The sequence below is a fragment of the Pseudorca crassidens genome, chromosome 10 (genome assembly GCF_039906515.1).
Source record: "Pseudorca crassidens isolate mPseCra1 chromosome 10, mPseCra1.hap1, whole genome shotgun sequence".
Lineage (NCBI taxonomy): Eukaryota > Metazoa > Chordata > Mammalia > Artiodactyla > Delphinidae > Pseudorca > Pseudorca crassidens.
In genome coordinates this window covers 4,620,824-4,626,823 of record NC_090305.1, presented here as the reverse complement: position 1 = coordinate 4,626,823, position 6,000 = coordinate 4,620,824, and the positions used below count along the sequence as shown (strand labels likewise).

The following is a 6,000-nucleotide window of genomic DNA, read 5'->3' as shown; positions in this document are numbered from 1 at the left end:
GTCTGCCTCTTCCAGATGTATTCTTCTTAACCCTGGGTGTTCCTGGGGAGGCCGACCTTCGTGGATGAAGTGGACAGGCTCCCTTATCCTCTGGCTTCGTGTTGGGTCTGGTTAGTGGAGGCATCAGCAGGAGACTGGATTGGAGAGGGGATGGGGGGATGGGGTATTTATTCTCCGGAATGAGACCCCTCCTCCTCTTCTGGCATGCTTCCCTATCAGCTGCTCTCTGAGGTCTGATAATTGCTTCTCCCCTTGCCCTTGAACTATCAGGTCTGGAGGTGGCAATGACTCCCTGCTATTGTTAGCTCTGCTACTTCACTGTCTGTTTTCCTAAACCCTGTTCACACTTTTGTTCCTGTGTTGTATTTTAATACCATTTACCCCTACCCCACCCCCATATAATATATTGCTTTTGTTGTGAGTGAGCACAATGCTTGCATTATTAAACTATGTAAATATTGCTGACTGTATAGCTAAGTAGTGAATTATGATTACATTTTCTTTCCTGAACAGATTTTTGTTTTTCACTATGTTTAACTGCCTACTTTAAAAAAATGCCTTTGTTTCCTGTATATCTGCCTTTAATCCTTTTCACATGCTTCATCAGATCTGTTAAATGCCTTTAAATGTTGTCTTCCAAAGGCTCAGACAGTTTCAGTTCTCTGTATCTTTTCCTTGGAGGGTGGGATCTCCAAGAGAAAGATATCAGTCTGCATAATAAATCGGCTCCGTAATGAACAGAACTTGGTGCCATGCATTCTGAAATTAGAACCATAACCAACAAACTAACAAAGCGAGGAAAACAGGGGTTTAATGACCCAGGATCTCTTCACTGGTGGTGAAGATTTTACTCTCCTTGGCAAATATGGTGGCCACGTACAGATCCTAAGGGTGTTACTAAATACCATGATCTCTTTCAGATGTGTCTTATGCTCACCCCTTTCAAACAGCATATTTTAAGTTTACTGACTTTTAGCAATAGGGTCTGCTTTCTCCTTTCTCGCTGAGGACCAAGGGTTTCATCTTCATTTCCCAGTCATCTCAAGGTCTAGCTAACCCACAAGGCAATTTTTAGATGTACTTTTCTGTAAAAGAAAGTCAGGAGATTTTGTGTGTTCAAGAATTGGTGTGTAACAGGCCCCAATCTCTGACTGATTAACCCATTCTTCTTGCAATGTAGTTCTTATAAACCTAAGATCTCTATTTTGAAATTCTGAAACTGTGGTTTTATCCTTGACAACTTTTTCCTAGAGACCCTTCCCTGGAGCCCTCTGGCTACGTGCTGGGACTTTCTTTCAGCATCATCTGGTACTTCCCTTTCCCCCATCTGTGTTGGATTTCCTGTTTCCTAGCTGTTTCTTGATTTACTCCCTTGTTTTGCTGGAGCATATCCTTTAGCAGCTTCGTAAGAAAGAATACATAGAAGGTAAATTTTCTTGTGTTCTTACATGTCTAAAAATGTATTTATCCTACTTTTTACTTTATTGGTAGTCGGACAAGTATAAAATCTTGGGTCACAAATTATTTTCCCACAAAAATGTGAAAGCATTGCTCCACGCGCTTCTAGCATCCAGTGTTGCTGGAGAGAAGTCTGAAGCCATTTGATCCCCATTGTTTGGTTTGTGATGTGTTCCCCTTCAGAATTTTCTTTTTAACCTGGTATTCTGAAATTTTATGACATATGACTTTGTTTTGGGTCATTTTTAATTTATTGTGCTGGGCATTCAGTGGTCTTTTTCAGTTTGGAGAATCTTAGCTTTCAGATATGGGAACTTTTCTTTCATAGTTAAAGTCTTGTAGAGTCTTGTATATACATACATACATATGTACGTTTCTTTCCTTCCAATTTACATTTTGCCTCAGGAATTCCTACAGTTTTATTTGAAACTTGTGGATTCTCCTTACGTCTTTTATCTCTTTCCTCTGTCTCTCCTTCTGTTTTCTCGGAGATTTCTTTGACTTTATCTTCTAATTGTTTAATACAATTTTAATGATCATATTTCTTGTTTTTTGGTTGTTTCATCTTAAAAGCACTTTGTTTTGGTTTTACATACTTAACATCCTCTCTCTTTTTCTAAGGAGATGATCAGTTAAAAAAATTTTTTTTTTAATTATTTAAAAATTTTTCTTCTGTTTCCTGTATTGTCTGTTTTTTCGGGGTTCCTATTTTTGGTGTGTCTGTTTCAGTTTCTTGTACCTTGGAGACTGACTTCAAATGCCTTGAACGCTTAGCTGACTGGAGCCTCTACGTTTTTCACGTTGGGCTTTTTAACTGGCGGGCATTCAAAGTCCAGTGAGTGGTGAGTTGGACATTTTTCTTGGGGACTCCCATATTTCAATATCTAAAGGTTCTTTGTTTTGGTTTATCCAGAAAATAAATGTCCATATCTTTACCTGCAGGAGACGTGCATGCAGTGGTGGGCTGGCTGAGTGGGGATGCCTGGCATGGCTCAGTCTTCCTTGTGTGACTTACCCCAACCCCTCATTTTCATTTCTCCCTACCTTACACCGTGTCTGGTGTCCCCAGGTCTGGAGAATCCCAGGTTAATTTTCTCCAGAACACAGTCTCCCATCCCTGATGGGGTGGGGGTGAGAGTGCAGTAGTGTGTGTGGGGCTGGGGAGACTTGCTGGCAGAAACGGGTAGGAAAGGGCACATGGAGTTCCAACCAGCCCACATGCAGACTTTAGTTGGCTCTCCTGTTTCAGGCCCGAGACTCACAGCTGTCTTTCTGGGTGTCTGATGCCTTAAAAGCTGAAAGCTCTGTGGGCTCTGGATGAGGACTGGCCCCAGTTTTTAATCTTTTTACCCTTTTACCCCCTCGCATGCAGCTTACTGCTAAATCTTTACCATTTTTCTATCTGCATTTCGTCTTCCAAGACACCATTAAAGTCTTTCCTTTGCGGAAGTCTCCTGCTCTCTTTTAGTTCCTTCCTTGTCATTTTAGTGGGGTCTCTGGAGGTCAGGGGTTTAGTTAGGAGTCCCACAAGCCACACCTTGAACCATAAGGTGGTCCTGCCTCCCGGGAGGTAATGTCAGTATCTGCTTTGAGGGTTTCTCCTGCACTTGTAACAACAAAATGATCTCCATCCTTCTGTTGACCACAGCTGGTGACCAAACTGTAGTCAGGCTCCTCTTCTTAATGAGGCCTTGACCTTGGCCCCTGTCCTGTCCTTGGCCTGCCCAGCCCAGTCTTAGCAAGAATTCTGCTAAATCCCTTTAGTGAGAATCCACTCCCCGCCCCACCCCCACCCCCACCACTTTGATGTCTGATCAAATTGCTCATCCCCCACGCTTGATGTATATGTCCTTGGCCTTCAGCAAGAATCCTGTTAGGTCAGATTAGCAAGAATCGCCTCATCCCTCATGCTCCTCTTAGTGATTTTCCATCCACTGACTCCCTCACTCTGCTCGTTGGCTATAAATCCCCACTCGTCCTTGTTGTATTTGGAGTTGAGCTCCATTTTTCTCCTCTATTGTGTTACTCCTATTACAATAGTCTTGAATAAAGTCTTCTTTACCATTTTAACAAGTGCCAGAATAAGTGTTTTTTTTGACACTGGCCATTGGGAACCAGTGTTCAACCAGTGGCTGAAGCTGGTTTGAGAAAGCTGGCCTTTGCCTCAAGAATGCTTTGTGTGACCTGCATAGTACAGAAGGTGCTTTTCTAGGTCATGTTTTTTCAAACTGTGAGCTGCAACCATTTGCTTAGTCACAGCCAACATTTAAAACATGAACTCAAGTAGGTTAGAAAACACCATTGTGCCTTGCCTGTAGGTGGGGCAAGTGTTGACTCATGAAACCTTTGTTTCAGTTTATGTGTCTGGGTACCGGGTCAAGGTGTAAATATATTTCTTGCCATGGAAACCGATAAAATCTGAAAACCACTGGTCTAGGAAGTAGATTTGGATCCTTTGATTTGTTTTCCTAAGAATGCTCTACTAGTCAGACTGACACCGCCATATCTATTTTAGAGAAGATGGATTTGGTTAGGTAAGTTCTCAGCCACTGAGTCCTAAGACATTGATTTCTCAGTTTGTATTATACCATAACCTTTTCAGCATTCTCTCTTTTTTTTTCTATATACCATCTCCCAATTTTATTTATTTTATTTTTAAAAGATTTTATTGGAGTGTAGTTGATTTATAACGTTGTGTTAGTTTCTGCTCTACAGCAAAGTGAATCAGTTATACATATACATATATCCACTCTTTTTTAGATTCTTTTTCCATTACACAGTATTGACTAGAGTTCCCTGTGCTATACAGTAGGTCCTTGTTGGTTATCTATTTTATATATAGTAGTGTGTGTATGTCAGTCCCAATCTCCCAATTTATCCCCCTCCCCTCAGCATTCTCTTTTGCTTAAAGCATTTCCTTAATTTTGTCTTGCTTAAGGAAGCCAGGATACATAAGAACTTTGTTTCAGAATTTGATGGGTAGGTGAGGGTGTATCAGGAATTAAACAGATCAAAAGCAGCAACTGAAACCCACCCACACATTTCTGTTTGGGGTAAAACTAAGCCTTTGTGAATAATTGACGTGTCAAATCATTAGCTCTTGGGACCCAAAGGAAGGAGAACGTGATTCACCTTTCTATTACCTCCCGGTGGGAGGAAGGAATTGTGCCGTAAAATTAGTGGCCAGATTTAATGCCTGGAAAGCACAGTATATGTAAAACTGATTCTGTAGGTGATTCTACAGAAGAAGAAGAAGAATTCAAAAGGCCGTTGGAGGCTCTGTGGTTGGCATGTCTTCAGGGCTTTTGGTGGCTGTGATTTAAACTGGTCCACACCCCAGAGCCTTCACAGTTTTGTTTTGTGTAGGGGGAGAAGTCAAGCTTTGACTACTTGGGAGCACTGGGAGGGGGTAAACCTGAGCTCAGGGGGGCCTTCGCTGGAACCTTATCAACCCCAGGGCACCTTTTGGGACCCCTGAGACAGGGCTTTATGATGGGTGAGGAAATGAGGATACACAGTGAGCTTGGTTCTCTACCAACAGTTGAAAGTGGTTGATTTCGCTAATGAATAAGAGTTTATTTTCTTGGGATTTGTTTTAACCTTGTCCTTTTGGCTAAGCCAACTAGTCATTTGGTGAGTTTATGTAGATAAAATATCAGAGGAAGCCCACTTGCTTCATCTGTGGCAAAAAAGCATATAAAGCCTGCAACTATAACCTAAAATACTTTACTTTAAAAAGAAAAAAAAAACCTGAACAAACAAATTCCAGTACATGGAACAGACAAATTTAAATAAAGATTGGACCACTGGACTTATTATTATTATTTTTTTTTGCGGTACGCAGGCCTCTCACTGTTGTGGCCTCTCCCGTTGCGGAGCACAGGCTCCGGACGCGCAGGCCCAGCGGCCATGGCTCACGGGCCCAGCCGCTCCACGGCATGTGGGATCTTCCCGGACCGGGGCACGAACCCGTGTCCCTTGCATCGGCAGGCGGACTGTCAACCACTGCGCCACCAGGGAAGCCCCAGTGGACTTATTTTTAATATAAGAATGCTCTCTGCTTTGTAACTAGCCATCAAGTGCCTCAGGCCTTTCCTTCTTTCCTTTCCTTCAACTGAATTAAATTTGGATTCTAGGGAAACCACAGAATAACACTATTTTTGAATTGTTTGGTTAAAATGGTTGGAAAGTAAATGCCTCTAAACAGCTAAGTGGCGGGGGAATCTTTTATGAATTAGAAGAATGAGGTTTTGCATTTGGTTACCCTTTGTGTACATGTCTATATTCTTTTAAAACTGTTATTTAATTATTTATTATTCAGTATTTGTTTTGCAGCCAAAGCTTCCTGAAAGAGGCGATTCCTTTTCTCCGGAGCTATCCAGGAGAAGCATGGAAGATCTAACGGCTAAGAGGTTAGCTGGGATCTCTTGGGTGTGTGGTGATGGTCATATAGCAATAATGATAGCAAACAGTTATCATTTGGTCTCAGGCACAGTGTCAAACCCTTTACCTGGAATGTTTAATTTGATCCACACAAAAACA

At 41.9% G+C, this 6,000-nt stretch overlaps 1 long non-coding RNA gene across 2 annotated transcripts in view; it reads left to right on the top strand.

Annotated features, from left to right (window-relative positions):
• Positions 1-6,000, top strand: part of LOC137231527 (uncharacterized) — a 92,315-nt gene continuing 86,315 nt past the window's right edge. For both annotated transcript variants that reach the window (XR_010946641.1, XR_010946642.1), the window contains exons 1-2: positions 1-231; positions 5,794-5,870. This is a non-coding gene — a long non-coding RNA (uncharacterized lncRNA). The remainder of the gene's footprint in view (positions 232-5,793; positions 5,871-6,000) is intronic.